This window comes from Equus quagga, chromosome 15 (assembly GCF_021613505.1).
Source record: "Equus quagga isolate Etosha38 chromosome 15, UCLA_HA_Equagga_1.0, whole genome shotgun sequence".
NCBI lineage: Eukaryota > Metazoa > Chordata > Mammalia > Perissodactyla > Equidae > Equus > Equus quagga.
The window spans coordinates 26,476,690-26,496,476 of record NC_060281.1 but is presented as its reverse complement, the minus strand read 5'-3'; the positions used below and the strand labels follow the sequence as shown (position 1 = coordinate 26,496,476).

The 19,787-nt window shown below is 37.0% G+C and overlaps 1 protein-coding gene across 1 annotated transcript in view; it reads left to right on the top strand.

Annotated features, from left to right (window-relative positions):
- ZFAND3 (zinc finger AN1-type containing 3) overlaps nucleotides 1-19,787 on the top strand; it is a 309,393-nt gene that overhangs the window by 81,775 nt on the left and 207,831 nt on the right. The window lies entirely within an intron of this gene.

Sequence of the window (19,787 nt, the reverse complement as noted above, 5' to 3'; positions counted from 1 at the left end):
ATCATGTGGTAAAATTTTATTGGAAGAGGCTACTGTGGTGTTAGAGGTGAGGGAGCAGGGAGCTATCCTGCTTTCCTCATTCTGTTCTTTTTGCTGTGGCCAGGGACTTCTTACTCAAAAATGATAGTAAATGATTTTTTAATTGTATTTTCCTACAAATAGCATATTAAGGAAAAGGACTTCCTGAGAAAATAACTGAGTTTTGAGTGGCAAATAGGTAGGAGATGAAAAGCTACTATCAAATCTGGTAAAACCCTCTGCTGTAATTTTAAATCCTTAGCAAGGCTGTGCTTGTCTTTCTAACATGGAAATGAAACCATCAATAACTAACTTCCAGTGTGTTTCACTTAAGCCTTTTAGAGAAGCTTCGATCTTTTGAATAAAAGCAGTGAGGCTGAGTGAAGGTGTGATGGCCAACAGCATATGCTGAGTTCCTGCCTCTCCCTTGCTGCATCTGAACTACCATTGCAGGCTGACTTGAGGTTTCTCTTACAAAAGCCAAAGGGATTTGCAGGTGTTGAGTTAACGGAGGGAGCTTCTAGCTGGGACCTTTAACAAAATTGCAAAAGGTAAAAGTGCCTTGATTCCTTACCTAGAACTTGGATTCTGTACATCAAACCAATTAACTTGTAACATTGGTGCTATTGAGGGTTAACCTTGAGTACAGTCATGCACCCCATAATGATGTTTTGGTCAATGACGGACTCTATATATGATGATGTTCTCGTGAGATTTGTACCGTATAGCCTAGATGTGTAGTCGGCTATACCATCTCGGTTTGTGTGAGTACACTCTGTGATGTTCACACAACGATGAAACGATGCATTTCTCAGACATATTCTCGTTGTTAAACAACGGCATGACTGTTTTCTGTTTTGTCTTTGGTAAGTCTAACTTTTTTGACTTCAGCTTTTATGTTTGTAAATTTGGCGAGTATAGTTAATGCCTGACAGAGATAAAAGTGGGGTTAATTTGGAATCTGAATATAAACTATGTTATAAAAAGAATATAGCAACATCAATAAAAATCATAAAGCAAAATTTTGCCTGTATCTTTTAGTGTTTGTTAGGCACTTCTGGTCCTTGTCTGGTGCATTCATACCCATGTTTCCAATAGTTGTAATCATGGATTGGATCCCATTTACTTAACATCTTACAAACATTATTCTTTGTTGTTACTTTGTCTAGAAGTAGTTTCATAGATGGTTTTAAATATTAATACTTTCAGAGATTATAGCTGGTTGTCTTCGGAGTAATATAAAGTTTGAAAATTGGCAAAATATATTAAACTGCATCAGTAGTAATTTGGGATGAATCTGTACACTTCTCTAAGAAGTGTTCATTTTTAAAAGGTTGCTTTGATCACCAGTCTCCAAACTTTAAGGGTCTTCATTTGTACATAATGAGAATTTTTAAGCTTAGAAAATCTTATAACTCCTTTCTTCATTGGGTAGAGTTGTATCAGAATTATCATTAGCTGTATAACTGAAAAACTCTGTAATTTAAGTGTAAATATTTAAACCTTCAAGTTAGATCAATAATAAGAAAATAAAATACTGGAATTGTTGATTTCTTCTTTGATGCATGAAATACTCCAGCAAGCTTTCACACTAATAGAACAGTTCCCAGAGATTGAATAAAATTGTTAGTTTATCACTAATGTACCAATTTTCTAGATTACCACAATGGTTTTCTGTGAACTTTGTCATTCAGGGGCTGATCATCATTTTATGAATTTTCTAAATTGCCTTTAAAGTTTCTCCTATCTATTATATAACCTTTCTTGCTACCTAGCTTTTACTTGCAGCACTTACTCCCTTTAACTAGTAGAGTAAGAGGGAATTGAGAGTAGATAAAATTCGCATTAGGTCAGTAGTAGCTATAGTTCTTGAGTGGGAAGGATTAAAGGAGGTTTAACAGTGATGAGAATTTTAAAGTCATCCATTGAATTTAATATCAACGGTAATATACTCTAATAGCATGAATAATTTAACTAGGTAAAACTGATGAAAAAGTTTTTAGACTTGCAGTTTGTTCATCAAAAATATGCTTGCTTTTTAAAAATTGTTTTCTAAGGATAAGTTGGAATTTTTGCTCTCTACCTTGCAGATTGTTAGCTTCTGTTAGCAAACAATAGTCCTTTTGTGAGGTGTGAGGTTTTGTTCTGTGGATATTCCCAAAGGGCTATATGAGGAAATTCTGAAATAAAGGGCCAGATTAACTTTAAAAAAACAAACTACTTGGCCTACTTGGAAGGGAATAAACAACTACAGGCTACAGTTTTTGCTTTTCTGGAATGCCAGATTTCAGCTCAGAGCAAATTCTTCAGCAGAGCAATAAACCTTTGAAAATTGCTTTATAATGGAAATGCTGACAGACCATTAACTATAGTGGTGCAAATGCACTGCTCTGACATACGTAAGGTTGTCCCAGGTTGCTAAATACAATAAGCCATGTTGGGCAGTGTACATCCTGTGGAAGCCTATCTGTGTGTATAGAGTTTGTCGTGTTATGCCGTCTAATTATTATTGGAGAAGCTCAAACATATCACCTTTGACATGCAGGAGAAGTATCGTTTTAGAAGGAAAGAGTGGTTTAGGCTCTGCTGATGCTGATAGCTCATTTTATATTTGCCACGCTAGAAAAGGCCCAGGGTAAATTTAACATGATGCATTTAATCACCATTCCAATTACAGTGCCACTGAAGCAGATCAATGTTTTCTTACTACCAATTCATTGGAACTTCTAGGTCATAAAGTATCGTTATTAGGCATATTGGAAAGTCTCAGCCCAATGGAAATGTGGATTCTGGGATTTTTCCAATTGCTTTGAGATAGTAGTGGAGGCTACTTGGATGTACATTTTCCCCATGTAAAATGAAAACTGGAGTTTAAAGGGATTGATATGACAAAATGAGAATCCTGTAATGCCCCAAGGAAGGATGAAGCAGAATGTTCACATCTAAAAGTAAAATAAGGAAAATGATGAAAAGGGGTGGATACTTCCATAGCAGCCTGCTTAATGACTGATATCTGTGCCAGAAGTGTTGTGAGAATATGTCTTGTTCTTGGCTATATTCACAGCCCCTAGCACAGTGCCTGGCACTTAATGTGGGTGTCAATAAATATTTATTGAATTTGTTTGAAAATTATTTGAGGCTACATTGTCAGGCACCATGCTAAATGTTGTATAAGGTTGCTAATATAATGTGTGCGTGTGTGTATACACACACATACGTTTACATGCAGAGTATACATAATACATATACATATGCAGCTAGAATTAATCCATAAAAGATTTCTTAAAGGCAGTATAGGTACAATTTGATATGTTGAGTGTCATGAATTAATGGAAAGGTTCAAGTGTACTTTGGGTAGAATCATGTTCTCTGAAATGCAAGTGTACAAGTAAAAAGATCTGACATCATAAGTAGATTATAAATAAGTCTTGTACTCCTGTACCCTGAAATCAATACTAATTGGACCAGGCTATTCTGTTCTATTTGATGAAAAAAATTTTTTCCCCCCTTGACTATGGCAATTCCCAAACTTGGCTGCCCACCGGGGCTTTTAAAAAAACAAGGGTTTTTGGGCATTAACCCAGAGATTTTGATTCACTAGGTCTGGGGTGGGGTCTGGGAATCTGTATTTTTAAAACATTTTTCCTTTGGTGCTTATATACAGCTAGTCCCTCTTCCCTCACTTCATGATTTACTTTGAAATGAGTGGTGGCAATTACCTTGGACCTTTGCATTCTCTGGAAACGATAACCAGCACAATAATTAATGTCTTGATCTTATCCTGGTGGAAGGAAAGAAATGCTAGCATATGTCATACTGAAGGTCTTTTAGGACTAGTGTTGACTTTCTGTCCATATATTTCACCAGAAAGCTACTATCAGGACAGTCTGGGGAAGGATGTGATTTTCTTTTTTCCTGTGGCATGTTCATGGGGTTGTATTACTGGAAGGTGCCTTAGAAATCATTTAGTTTATTCCTTTCCTTATATATTTGAGTTAATCTTAGAAATGTTAAGGTTTGAATCCCAGTTCTCTCTCTTAAGACTTGTTGCCTCATTTCTCTGAGCCTCAGTTTCTTATGCATAAAATGGGGATAGTAATACCTACCTACCTTATAGGTTTTTTAGGATTAAAATGTACAAAAAACGCCTAGCACGTATCTTGCAGGTAGTAAGTGGTCAATAAATGTTAGATATTATGGCATACCTATTGTGTGCTCTGTGGTATATGTAAAAGCCAAAAGCAGTAGAAAAATAATAATTAAATTCAAGTTAAATATGCTGCATACCCACAGGCAGAAGTTTTTTTTTTAAGTTGTGGCAAAATATGTATAACGTAAAATTCACCATTTTAATCATTTTGAAGCATACAATTCAGTGGCATTTCGTACATTCACAGTGTTGTTCAACCATCACCACTCTCTAGTTCCAGAGCTATTTTCATCACCCTAAAAGGAAATCTGTACCCATTAAGCAGTCACTCCCTAATACCCACTCTCCCCAGCCCCTGGTAACCACTAATCTGCTTTCTGTCTCTCTGGATTTGCCAGTTTTGTATGCTTCATATGAATGGAATCATACATGTGGCCCTCTGTGTCTGGCTTCTTTCACTTTTATGTTTTTAAGTTTCATTTGTGTTCTAGCACATATCAGTACTTCATTCCTTTTTACGGCTGAATAATAATCCATTGTATGGATATACACCATAATTTGTTTATCCATTCATCAGTGACAAACACCTGAGTTATTTTCACCTTTTGGCGATTGTGAGTAGTGCTGCCACAAACATCCGTGTACAAGTTTTTGTTTGAATGGTTGTTTTGAGTTCATTTGGGTTTATGCCTGAGTAGAATTTCTGGTTCATATGGTAATTCTGTGTTTAACTTATTGAGGAACTGCCAAACCGTTTTCCATGGTGACTGCATCACCTTACACCCCCCCAGCAATGTATCAGGTTTCCAATTTCTCCACATCCTAGCCAACACTTTTTTTTATGATAGCCATCCTATTAATGTGAAGTATATCTCATTATGATTTTGATTTGCTTTTTGCTGACGGCTGTTGACATTAGGTGTCTTTTCAATGTGCTTGTTGGCCATTTGTATGTAGAAATGTCTGTTCAAGTCCTTTGCCCATTTTTTAATTGGGTTGTTTGTCTTTTTGTTGTTGAAGCAGAGTCTTTTGGCTATAAAATTAATTTATGTGTCATCCTTTGGGGCCTTATTTGGGAATATAAAACTATACTTGGGAATATAACTAAGGCATTGGAGTTCTTTTTAAGTAATGTTTTATTAAATGTTTTATTTTTATTTGCTTTTTTGTAGAAATGTAACTCCCTTTAATTATATAGCTTAGCCTGATGTCTTATGCACTGTCTCCAGTCTATACTATGAGATAACCAAATTTATTCCTTTCCAAATCATCATGTTACATTGATTTTTTCCAGATTATAGAATGTTCCTTTCCCAACTTTTTTGTTGAATTTTGTTGCAGTATGATTTACATACCATAAAATTCACCCATTATAACTGTACAGTTTGATGATTTTTAGAAATTTATGGTGGTGTACCACCGTTACCACAAACTAATTTTAGAATATTTCCATTGTCCTGAAAAGTTTCCTCAGGACTCCTCAGGACTGTTGGTGGTAAATTTCTGCGGCCACTTCTAGGCAACCTCTGATCAGCTTCCTTTTCTATAGGTTTCCCTTTTCTTGATATTTCCTGTAACTATAATCATAATATGTAGAAAGAAGACTAGCTTCTTTCACTGAGATTAATGTTTTCAAGGTTCATCCATGTTGTAGCGTGTATCCATAATGTTTCTTTTTGCTGAATAGTAGTCCATTCTATGGATAGTATCAAATTTTATTTATCTATTCACTAGTTGATGGGCATTTGGATTGTTTCTAGTTTTTGGCTCTTATGAATAATGAACATTCATGTACAAGTCTTTGTGTGGACATCCTCCCTCAACTTTTTATTTTGAAAAATTTCAACCCCACAGAAAGGTTGAGATAAGTAATATAATAACTGATCATATACTCTTTGCCTAGCTTCACTGATTGTTAACATTTGCTACCCATGCTTTTACCTTTTTCTTTTCTTTTTTTTTTTTTTAAAGATTGGCACCTGAGCTAGCAGCTGTTGCCAGTCTTCTTCTTATTTTTTTCCTCTCCTCTGTGTTTTCTCTCCAAATCTCCCCAGTACATAGTTGTATATTTTAGTTGTGGGTCCTTCAAGTTGTGGCTTGTGGGACACTGCCTCACCGTGGCCTGACAACTGGTGCCGTGTCTGTGCTCAGGATCCGAACCAGTAAAACCCTGGGCCGCCAAAGCAGAGCTCACGAACTTAACCACTTGGCCACGGGGCTGGCCCCTACCTCTTTGTATAAATATACTTTTTTCAGAACGATTTACAGGTATCATGACAGTTTACCTCTTAAGTATTTCAGCATGAATCTCCTAAGAACGAGTACATACATTCTCATGCATAATCACAATATCATCAGACTTAAAAAAATTAGCAATAATTTCATAATGTCAGCTATTTTATATACATATTGAAATTTCCCCAGTTGTTCCAAAAATGTCTTCTGGAGCTTTTTTTTACCCCTTTTTTCCTAATCCAGGATCCAAAAATGATTTATAGATTGCATTTGGTTGTTATTTCTATAGTTTCTTTTAATCTAGAATAGTTCCTCTGCCTCTTTTTGTTTTTCATGTCAGTCAGGTTTAGGAGAATATAGGCCAGTTATCCCACATTTTAGATTTGTCTCATTGCTTTCTCATGATTTAAGTTGAACACTTTTGGCAAGAATGCTACAGGGTGAGGTTGTGTACTTTTTAATATACCAGGGATTAAGTGGAAAAGTAAGTTAAAATGTGGTATCATAAAAATACCTTAAATTCCTTAATTTTTTTTTTTTTTTTTTTTTTTTTTTTAGATTTTATTTTTTTCCTTTTTCTCCCCAAAGCCTCCCGGCACATAGCTGTACACTCTTCGTTGTGGGTCCCTCCAGTTGTGGCATGCGGGACGCTGCCCCAGCGTGGTTTGATGAGCAGTGCCATGTCCACACCCAGGATTCAAACCAACGAAACACTGGGCCGCCTGCAGCGGAGCGCGCGAACTCAACCACTCGGCCACGGGGCCAGCCCCTTAAATTCCTTAATTTAAAACATAAATGTACTTGGGTTAGGATGAACGTAATGCCAGGTTGTCTCCTTACTTGTGTAGCTTAATTTGATCACTTGCTTAAGGTATTGAGTGCCAGATTCTAAAGGTGTGACTTTTTTTGTTCAGTAAGTAATTTGTAAGATGAAACTTTGAGACCATATGCTGTTTTATTCTTCAGTTATCTTTCACCTAATGATTTCAGCATCCATCACTTGAAATGATTACTACATGGAGGGGAAGTGCATAGAATGCTTTTAAAAATAACTTCATTAGGGGCTGGCCCCGTGGCCGAGTGGTTAAGTTCGCGCGCTCCGCTGCAGGCGGCCCAGTGTTTCGTTGGTTCGAATCCTGGGCGCGGACATGGCACTGCTCATCAGACCACGCTGAGGCAGCGTCCCGCATGCCACAACTAGAAGAACCCACAACGAAGAATATACAACTGTGTACCGGGGGGCTTTGGGGAGAAAAAGGAAAAAAAATAAAATCTGAAAAAAAAGAAAAAAAAATAACTTCATTGGTTGTAGAATTGAAAAGGTATTTGGTGTTGTCTTCCTTAGATTTCTGTGCTTGAATAAATATATTTTAGTTGTCTCCTTGACTTTTTACATTGTAGTTCGTACTTAGAGTTTCAGAGAGGAATTTATTGTGGTAGTATGTAAGATGTGGATATGGATGGATTTTATGTTTCAGAAGTAGTTTTTGATGTTTGATTGCAATCTAGCTCTCAGCGCAGCAAGATACTAGAGAAATTAATGGAATTCAGTAAGAAGGAACACTTTCTGTATGGTAAATAACCTTATAAATCAATGGATTCATCCAAAAAACCAGATTTAATTGTTTCTGAATTTCTAAATGTAAAGAATCTGAATTATACTTCACTTCTTTTTCTCTGCCTTTTTTTTTATTTTTTCAGATTTTGGTAGAGTTGCTTGTTTTTTCCTCTGAATTCCTGGTATTATGGTGCTGATTAATCATGGGTGGAATCTCAGAATGTTACACTTAAGCCTGTAAATACTTTTCTTTCTTTTCGTGGGAAAAGAGAATATGGTATGTCAACAATATCGCTAATTAATGTGAAGTCATTTACTTTATCATTGTGGCAACCACAACATCAGAAATGTATACCAGAAGTCTCTTATTTTAATGAGACTGATAGGTAAGTGAAAAAAATGTGTTAAGCATGAATCGTAAAAATTAACTTAGATCCTTTAGTTCAATTTAAAACACAAATATATATATATAATTTGTATTTTTTTGTGGTAGGCTTAAGACCTTTTCTTTGCATATCAGTCAACTGATTTGAGAGCCATCCGCTTTTTTCTTGTATAAGCCACACAAATAATACATGATCTGTGATAGCTTAGCATAATAGGAATAAGACTCTGGGATTAGGTTTTCTGGGCTGGAACCCTCACTCTGCCTCTTTCTAGAATGTGAACTCAGGCTAGTTACTTCTCTGTGTCTCAGTTTCCCCATGTGTAAAATGTGGATAATAATAGCAATGAGTTAGTAGTTGTTAAGCACATACTAGCTTAAAATGGTTAACTCATTTAATCATGCTAGTGACTGGCACATAAGTGCCTAAATAAGTGTTTGTTAATTAATTAACATCCAATTTTGGTTTTATTAAGTGGAGTGAGAATTCTTAAAGACATTTGCAAACTAATCTGAGGGCACTCTTTAGATTGCATATTTGTTCCTCATTCTTTAAGTTGTCTTGCTCATGCCTAATCTGACAGCTGTGGAAATTCAGGATGGGAGTAGGATTGGGTTTGTACCAATGGCAGTACAGAGAATTTCAGGGTGATAAGAAAACCAGATAAATAAGAATCAGTGATGCCTTTGCATTTAAAACCATTGATAACAAGTCGTATAATTGGAATGACACTTAAAGAAAGAAATCACAGGACCACCCCATCACCATATTTAGTATTAGACATCACAGTGTAAGCATTCAATGAACATCTCAGATAAATGTTCCAGAGTGAGAAAGCTGAAAAATTAGGAAATGGTCTCCTTCAGAACGTTTTAGTAAATATTTAGCCTAGAAATAATGGAGAGTTTAGTACCTCTCTTATTAGATTATATATGACTATATTATTGTGTGATTATACATTCATAGGTTGTCAGAGGTCACTGTTCTTACTCACAATACTCACCCACTTTATTTTAATAGGTGAGAAAACCCAAACCTGAGGTCACACATTCAAGTCAGGCTCTTCCCTCTCAAGTCACTGCTCTTACCACTAGCCCTGTAAGCAGCCTGTGTTTTTACACTGATGACAAGATTGTAAAGGCGTTTACAACAGTAGAAAGGTTATAAAGTAAGACATTAGAAATTCATGATTTTGAGGGTTGGGAGGCAATGAAGTATGATACAAAAAGAAGCAGTGGAATCTGGTGATTATAGAACAGAGATTCTCTAGGTTGAGTCTTATTGAGGCAGAGACAGAAAACGAGTACTCTCAGTTTCCTTCTAACTCTTTTTCTTTTTGGGTATTATAACTGCTCAGGTTGATGATTACATGGAGAATTTTCTCTTGCAGACTTTAGTCAGTTATCTTTTTTGTGGTGAATGACTAAAGTAGTCAGGAAATGGAAATTTTGATCTTTGAACTTATTTCCTTTTCAGTGAGCATTGCGCTGGGAATAAGGAGAGCAGTTTCTCTTCTGCTGTCCCCTTTCAACCATTTCTCATCTAGATTCAAAGTAGGTGTGATCTCCACTCTTTCACCTACTCTTGAGAATATCCTAGAAGACTGAGATATAAGTGTTTAGAATTTGAACAAATGAAAGGTGCTACTAAAGTATACAAGGCATTTATTATTTAATGTTAGTGACGTTACCAGCACATTTAAATTTTTCTTGTGTTTGTATATTGCTAGATACTACTTTCTCCTCCTCCATGTTTATAGGTGTTCTGTTGGTACTTGCATCTTACCTGAATGACATGAACTGAAAATGTTGCATCTTGTAGAAGTCTTTTTATTCGGATGTTTTCCAGCTGCTAGACATACCTTGTGCTTTTTTTCCTCAGCCATACAGCTACCCTTGTTAGCCTATTTAACTTTGTAGTTTGAACCCTTGTAACTCTGTTATCTCTCAGGTTTATGTCTCATTTTCTGACAAAGGAAGATCTAATAATAATGCTTTAGGTTTGCTTTTCATCTTTCATTAAAATTACGCTGCGTTTGATCTGATTTTCCATAAATATGGATAACTGAATGTCTCTACTTTTAAGCCTAAAATATCTTAAAAATAAGAGTAGATAAATGCATACTTCACCAGGATGAAGCAGGAATATTTGCCACTTGGATAGGACAGGTGCATGTATAATTGTTCAGTGCTGTTTATGTAATGATGGTTGCAAAGATGATGGAACATGCAAAGCTCAGTATTTTGCCTCGGAAGAAATAGTTCTTCGGTATGATTATTAACCCATTACAGAAGTTTCATAGCCATTTAATTATATTGACCACTATTCAGGAAAAAACATTCTGACCTCCATAAATGTAGTGTCCTCTCTTTCCCATCCATTTGTAGCATAGCTAGTCAGGAGGAAAATAAGGCTATGGAATACTTCATTCTTGTCTCTCTCAAATTTTTTGTTCTCAGTTTCTCAGATTTTTGCTCCCATACCAAATGGTTGGGAAATCTTCTGTGTTTTGTTTTCATAGCAACACAAAGGATGCCTTTTGTAATGGACAAGTAATACCTAATATGTTATAGAATTTTAAAAATTTATTTTTGGTACCAATACTTTATTGAGCTATAATTTATGTATAGTAAAATAGACAATCTTAAGCATATGATGTAATGAATTTTGACAGATGAATACACCTAATTGTAATTATCACTGTAATCATCACTCAGGTAAAGATAGAGAACATTTTCATCAGTCCAGAAAATGCCCTCCATTGCTGTAGAATTCTAAAAAACTATTTTTATGAAGTGTGTGGGACTAGTTTAAGTGAGAAATTTAATAACCAACTTGTATACAATTTCTTTAGGTAGCTGGGCATCACTGAACTTAGTCTTTTTTGCTGCTATTTTCTCTACTACAAAAGTGAGTTCTACTGAGCATTAGTTTTACTCTAATACAGGGTTTGAATTTCCTAAAATATATATATTTGCAAATCAAGAGGCTCAGATATAATGCAATCCTCTATTATCTCAATCAGAAAAAGAAATGTTTTGGTCAACTTGAATATAGAAACTTTTAGGGGTGTAGATGATATACTAAAATGTCTAATTAAAATATGAATTGCACATACATATTTTAAAAATCTTTTCTTTAGCTTTTTGAGATAATTGTGGATTTACATGCACTTGTAAAAAAATAATGCAGAGAGGTCTCATATTCTTCACTTTACCCCAGTGGTAACTGCACATGCATATTTAAGATCACAGGTTATATAAAATTATATGCATTTGTATATGTTCCTAATATGAATTTTAAGATATTACTTTTTCCATGCTCTTTTTATGAAACAGGTTTATTTGAACCCTCCACATCTTCAGAGACATAACTGTCTTTAATATTTTTTACTAACACCGTGTTTAGTTGTTGACCACAGTTTTACAGTTATTCACTTCCTTAAAAGTTGTTTGAGATAGAGCACTTTAAAAATCCGTAAAAGTTCCTCTGACTGGAAATTTTATCTGAAGCCACAAGAATCTGTTCACATAACTGTGGTAGAGTTGTCATCATTTGATGTTGTGATCTTCCTTACCTTCCAAGGCTTGTGGAATTCTTTTTATTTGGATTGCATTGCTTTCTAAATGATCTTCAAAGGCCTTTTTCAGTGGCAGCTTCGTTCTTGTAATTGTGAGATCATACTCCAGAAGTAAGTATTAAATCTGTGTTTAAAACTATGCTTGACTTCCTTTTAAAACTTGTTGGTATAGGGGCCGGCCCCATGGCCGAGTGGTTAAGTTCGCTCACTCTGCTTTGGTGGCTCAGGGTTTCATCGGTTCAGATCCTAGGCGCAGGCATGGCACCACTCATCAAGCCATGCTGCGGCAGCGTCCCGCATAGCACAACCAGGACCTACAAGTAGAATATACAAGTATATACTTGGGGGCTTTGGGGAGAAGAAGAAAAAAGAAAAAGAGGAAGATTGGCAACAGATGTTAGCTCAGGGCCAATCTTTTAAAAAAACAAAAAACAGAAAAACTTGTCGGTGTAGTAACTTTGACAAAGCATCTGACACTAGTGTTGTCCGATGTCCTTCCAGACTTCAGTGTTTCTGCCCAGTGGTGAGAGTTCACTGTCTCACCTCTTTCACAGACTCTGGATACGATGCCTCTGGGAGTTTGATTTCTTTGACATGGTCTTCCTTTTTTGCACTTTTACGTGCTCTTGCCCTGGGCATTACTGCATCCCTGGATCTTTCACTTCCAGGAGTTTTGGAAGCTTTTTCTTTTTTTTTTAACTTCTAGGTTTTAGGGAAGCTTATTCTTTCTTTTTTTCTTTCTCCTCTGTTGGTATTTAGTACTGCCTTCCTCAAAAGTAAGGGTTTAATTGTAAAGCAATTCCTTCTTTTTGAGGGATAATTTTAGGGAAGAAAACCTTCCCTTATTTTTGGGCATGTATGTTAAGACAGCTGCAACCACTGTATACGTTGTGTGTTAGAGTTGATAGTGTCATTAAGTTTCTCTTATGTGGAAAAGTTAATTTGGCGTTTTTATTTAGTTCATTTATTTTTTTCTCTTGCTTTGCTACAAGGGCTTTTATATGTTTTAATTTTTTTTTTTTTTTGGAAGAGTAACCCTGAGCTAACATCTGCCACCAGTCCTCCTCTTTTTGCGGAGGAATATTGGCCCTGAGCTAACATCCACGTCCATCTTCCTCTATTTTATATGTGGAATGCCTGCCACAGCATGGCTTGATAAGCGGTGTGTAGGTCTGCACCTGGGATCTGAGCCAGCGAACCCTGGGCTGCTGAAGTGGAAGGTGAACTTAACCACTGCGCCACCAGGCTGGCCCCATATATGTTTTCATTTTTATTCTTTTTTTTTTTAACTTTTTTAAGTTTATTGATGGCCATGTCTCATCTTGTTTTAATTGTTAGATTAGATTAATTGTTAGATTAAAAGCTGGACTAAGTTTTTAGTAATGTGTACAGGGCCACAGATGATAATGTGACTTGTTTTACATCTCTATATCTTTTTAGTGCAAGGACGTAAAACAGACAAAACCAGAGGCATATGCTATGTCCTTGAATTTGGTATAAAATGTTAAGACACTGTTCATTACAATACCGGAACTGGAATCTAAATTGTTACATTGAAATTAGCTTTTAAAGTACCACGACCCCATATTGCTACATTCTAGAAACTAATCCCCCTTATTAACAACTCCATCTTTTCCTTTGTAATATTTCCTTAAAAAGAAAACTTGGCAGACATCATCTGAATGATTTAGAGTGATGTGTAACAGTTCAGACAGGCTGGATGCACTGCTGAAAGCCTGCTTTGTCATTGCTATCTAGGATGTCATCTGTCTGAACTGGCCTTTTTCTTGTTTGCCTGGGGTGAGCAAAGAGTGATGATTTAGTAGAGCGGTTTGCTGCATCCTAGCTGTTGTAAGAAGTTAGACTTTCTGGTTTTAAGTGTATGAGGTGGCATGCAGATTGTTACTAGTCTTTAATCACGTAATCTTACCTCTTAGGCATCTGGGATGATTTTTAGAGTGGAGGATGCATTGTGGTTTGTTTTTTCCTGCTCTTCCTTCGTCCCCTCCCTACTAGCTCTCCACTCTTCCATTTCCCTCTCCTCTCCTTCCTCTGGATTATTAAAGGAGATTGAATTAGGAAATACAACTAGTTGTTTTTTACAGATTGGTTCTCTTCATTAAGAAGGAAATCCCATTGTAGTCTAGGTTATTTTAAGTTTTTTTTTTTTTGGTGAGAAAGATTGTTACTGAGCTAACCTCTGTGCCAATCTTCTTCTGTATTGTATATGGGATGCCATCAGAGCATGGCTTGAATAGTGGTGTGTTCGTCTGAACCCAGGGTTCAAACCTATGAACGCTGGGCTGCCAAAGTGAAGCCCACGAACTCAACCACTATGCCATTAGGCCAGCCCTTAGATTTTTTAAGTTTTATGATCCATGCCTAACCTAGAGAAATTTAGGGACCATGAGACTGGAAGGGCTTGGCAAATTTATGTGCTGATACTGTTGATTTTCCTTTTGCCTTGTCTTTATTTTTCTTGTGCCCAGTTTCTTCCTTATTACTGGACAAAAAAAAGACCTGTTGTTGAGGAACACTGATATAGTGCAGGGTTTTTTATTTCCACATTTATATTAAAATATTTTGGGGGGAGACCTGGCATGTGTGTGTTTCTCTGGGTGGTGAGAGATACTGTAGTGTATGAATGTTGGGAAAATATGATGAATAAAATGTTTCTAGAATTCTCAGAAATTAAGAATGTTATTTTAATTCCTCAAGATGAGTTAGCTGAAAGGTTATTATTCTTCATTGAAAAGTATCCTTCAAAATTTGAAAATTTTTTATTTCAGAAGAAAACACATGATCAAAGCAAGATAACCATATCTCCCATCAAGCAAAGATTTGAAAATACTACTACTCAATGTTGGTGAGAGTGTGTTGAAAAAAGTGCTTTCAGATGCTTTTGATGAGAGTGTGAATTGACAGGACTTATCTGGGAAGTAATTTGGCAATACTTACCAAAATCATACTTTTTCATCTAGTAATTCTCCTTTTCAGGATCAGTTTTAAAGAAAGTTTTTCAAAGATTTGTGACCAAAGATTTATGTCCAAAAATGCTCATTATAACAATATTTATAATAGAAAAAATCTGGGAAGAAGATTAAACATCTGACAGTGGGAGAGTGACTAAATAAATTGTAGTATTAGCATGTAATGGACTAGTATAAACAACAAAAATGTTTTTGAAGAATATTTAATGATGTGGGAAATGTTAAATGTAAATATAAAATGAAAAAATGAAATTTACACATTTTTATGATACATTTCTTTGCAAAATATGTGATATATGCAAAAGAAAATATGTAATGTGTGTATGCTGTAAAGCATAAGAACATGCACACCTGTGGACATAGCACACAACTTTACCAATAGAGTTAAATATAATAAATTCTTAGTGTTATATATCTATCCATAAGATAAAAAGGAATTATTTCAGAACGTTAACAGTTCTAATATTTTCAGGGCCAGGATTACCAGTGATTTTTGGGTTTTGCTTAAATACTTCTCTTCTTTTTCTAAATTCTATGCAAGGGGCATGTATTTTCAAAACCAGAAAATATCATTAAATGTTATTTATTGAAAGAAGAAAAAAAATTTAAGCTGATTTCTTTCCAACTCCATCTCATTAGAAAGAAATTTCTGAAAGTATCTGCCACTTGTCTCCTGAGTGACAAATCATGGCCAGATACACAGGGTGGCATTATCTACCAGGTGTAGGTAATATAGTGTGACAAAGCTCCTGAGAAATGACAGGCTGATAGCTACAGGAATTGTGGGTGCCCTGTCTTCTAGGTGGTGTGTGAATGACTTTTACAAAATAGATTTTTGAAATCTACTTAGATTTTTCATGGTTCATGCCCTCAAGAGAGGATTTATTTCTTCGTTTAACAAATATTTATTGGGTGCCTATTAAGTACCAAATAAGAGTGACCAAGAGGGTCTTTGCTCTTATGACACTTACCTTCTAGTGGTGAAAGATAGTCATCAAGGAAACAGGCCAATGGTGAGATGAAAAATGAGACATTGTGAAGAAAACAAAACAGGAAGAGGGACTAACTTAAATTGGGTGGTCATGTGAAGCCTACTAAGGAAGTTTGAGCTAGGACCTGAGTGACAAGAAAGAGCCAGTCTTACAATGATTTAACGGTAGAGGGAACAGCATGGACAAGAGCTCTGCAGCACATTCTGGGAACAGAAAAAAGGCCAGTGTGGTTGGGAAGTGGTAAATGAGAGGAGCAAATGGTAAGAAAAGAACAGCAGAGGTAGGCAGAGCTAGACCATGAGGGGACTTCAAGACTGTGGTAGGAAGTTTGAATTTTATACTAAGTGCAATGGGAAATTATTTGATGGCATTAAGCAAGAAAATACGTGATCTAACTTGTTTTTAAATGATTACTCTGGCTACTCTATGGGAAATCATTGTAAAGGGTCAAGAGTAGGAGTGAGGAAATCAGTAAAAGGTCATGTACAGTGGCCTTAGGTGAAAGTTAACGATGGCTAGAGTAGAAGCATTGACAAAGGAGAGAAGTAGATAGATTTGAAGTGTATTTGGAAATAGAGCCAGTAGATCTTGCTGAGTAATGTGTATGAGAGACTAGGAAAGAGGGAATCAAAGTTGGTTTCTAGGATTTTGACTTGATTGACTGGGAAGAAGGTTTTGGCCATTATAAAGGTGGACAAAATGGGTCAGGGAAATTTGGGGGAATAGTGAGAATTCTAGTTTGAATTGTTGAGTCTGAGCTACATGTTGAGATATCAGATAGTTAGATACATGAGTTTGGAGCAAGATGAAGAGGTGTGGAATGAGGGTTACTGTTTGTGAGTCTTTAGTGTATAGATAGGGTATTTAAAGCCATGGGACTGCATGAGATCACTAAGTGAGAAGTAAAGGTGATGAGGACTGAGTCTTGGGACCTGCAGGTAATGGTCTTGACAGTGGGGGAGGAGCTAGCCAAGATGGCTAAAAGAGAGCACACAGGTGGGAGGAAAACTGAGGGAGAGGGAGTAGATTTGATCCAGGACTGGCCTGACAAGAAAGCAGAAGTAGAGAGTTTCAAGAAGGATGGATCTATCTGGTTGAATGCTGCTGAGAGAGAGAGAGTAAGATGAGGTCAGAGACGTAACTGTGAATTAGTTTTCTGAGGCTGCTGTAAGAAATTACCACAAATTTGTTGGTTTAAAACTACAGAAATTTATTCTCTTAAAGTCCTGGAGGCTAGAAGTCCAAAATCTGGCAGGGCTGCTTTCCCTCCTGGGGACTCTCGGGGAGAATTCATTCCTTGCCTCTTCCAGCTTCTAGTAGCTGCCCCAGCATTCCTGGGTTTGTGACCACATTCCTCCAGTCTCTACCTCCACCTTCACGTCTCCTTCTCCTCTGTGTGTCTCTCCAAACTCCCTTTGCCTCTCAGAAAAACACTTGTAATATCATTTGGGCCCCATCTGAATAATACAGGATAAGCTTAAAATCCTTACTTAATTCATCTGCAAAGACCTTTTTTCCAAATAAGGTAAATTCCAGGGATTAGGATTTGATGTTTTTGGGTGGCCATTGTTCACCCTATTAAACCTTGGTTTTAGAATTGTGGTAGCTGTTAGAGATCTCAGTAAGAGCAGTTTCTTTGGAGCAGTGAGAACATAAGAGAATCATATTTACCTTTCATGTTTGCTGCCATGTCGAGAACTCTTTTGTCTATCCCAGGACTGTGCAAGTTGATCACACTGCTTTTCCATGGGCAATCAATAGTAGTATGCCTGTGGTTATCTTCAAATTTTACATGTTGAGCACGAGAAAGGAGCAATGCCAGTTCAGAAGCCTCTGCCAGTTCTTTTGAGTTCATTGTTGTTGACCTATGTGATCCAAGTTGGCATTACCAGTGGCCCTTATTTCTGTAACCAAAATCTGGTTTATTTCAGATTTCAGACATCTCTGTTTTGATTAATGATATCAGTAACTGTATTCTTCATAACCTTATTGATAACCATGTTGCTGAAAAATTCCTATTCAGAAAGTGGAATGGATGTTATTTAGATAGTATATAGGTATAGGTGGGTATTTTAAATACGTAAACTATCTGAAGAGAGATAAGGGGATGCAGAGAAAAATGCTATTTTGCCATTTTTTTTCTTACTGCCTTTGTGAAACACAGGTGTTAAAACCGGTACACTTGGTGCTGAACCACCCTCAGTTGTTCTCTGCTGGCTTTCTGTGATTCCTGCTGGACAATGGGGAGCAGCAGAGGTAATAAACAAGTTACCTCTGGTCCTCTGTGGCACTGCATGGACAAGAGATAGTGACCACATCTGGAAGAAGCCTGCTTCCCTGGAGGGAGTTCTAGTAACACAGGAATTCCTGCATCCCCAGCATTTCCTTGAGTTGGGACTGAAATGACTGGCAGCCTTGGGTCGCTTCCCTGTGTGTGTGTGTCTATTTGGGAGAGGGCAATGGTTGTGCTTCCTCCAGATGAAAGGCTTTACTTTCTCAGGGAGCTGACTTGATTACCATAGATCAAATCTAAGTCTTTAGCTGTGGGACCATTCTCCCAGACTACCAGAGTGCAGACTCCCTCAGCTTCTATGTTGGGGGCAGAGGCCCTAATTTGGCATGGTGAAAAGACAGGCTTTGGAGTTAGGCAGACCAGTTTCATCCACTTACTTGTTCTGTGACTTTTGGCAAGTTATATACCCTCTTGGAGCCTCTGTATCCTCATTTGATTAAATGGGATTGAAGGCATCTGATATTATGCTTACTACATAGTAGGCATGTAATAAATGTTAGATTGCACTATTAATACATCTCTTCGTCTGTTTATTCATTTGTTAATACTTAAATTTCCTTACTTTTTTGATGTCTTTATATTAAGCAGAGTCCTAAAGAAAGATCCACCTGTTAATATAGCATCTCTTTTGGGAATGAGAAGTAGAGAAGTAATGAGTCCCCCCCTCGCCCCCCCCCCCCAATTCTTTTACCCTGCCACAATTACTAACTGTTAGGTCTTGGATTCCAGTACATTGGAGAACAGTCGTAGTCATTATGAATACATCCTGAGGGAGACTTTCTTAATTGTAAAATTTACCAAGAAAAGCAGAAGAAAGTTGGCTTGTTCTATGTGTAGGAGCAGCTCTGCGCAAAGACTAAGATACTGGGAGGGGAGTTGCTGAGGAATGAGGTTGTAAATAAATGGGTCAGCTTATTCGACATAGAATATTCTAGGAGTTTTTTGGAAGAAAGCTGTAGGAATGAGTTTGTTGTGAACAAAGGATGGCCTTGGGAGTTGGCTGAGACCCGAGGTCAGGTCCTTCCTCTGCAGTTCCCCAGCTGTGTGACCTTGGGTAAGCTGCTGACCTGTCAAATGGGGATGAGACTATATGTCCTTGATTTCTAAGACGCCTCAATTTAATAACACCTTGGAGGAAGTGGTGGGAACATGTCCTCATTAAATTATTCATAACTTGTAGCCAATTGTATGATGTCTCCTGGTTGTAGAAATGTTGATGAGATTTTTTTTAAAGTGCATTTTAGGGGCCGGCCCCATGGCCAAGTGGTTAAGTTCTTGCACTCCTCTTCGGCGGCCTAGGGTTTCTCGCTGGTTTGAATCCTGGGCGCTGACATGGCACCGCTCGTCAAGCCATGCTGAGGCGGCATCCCACATGCCACAACTAGAAGGACCCACAACTAAAAATACACAACTGTGTCCCAGGGGGCTTTGGGAGAAAAAGGAAAAATAAAATCTTAAAAAATAAATAAATGTGCATTTTAGAAGCAAAGTAATATGGTCATACCCGTCTCAAAGATGTTGGGAGATTAATGAGATATATATGTTAAGTGCCCATCCAAGGTAGTATTCAGTGAATTGTAGCTAT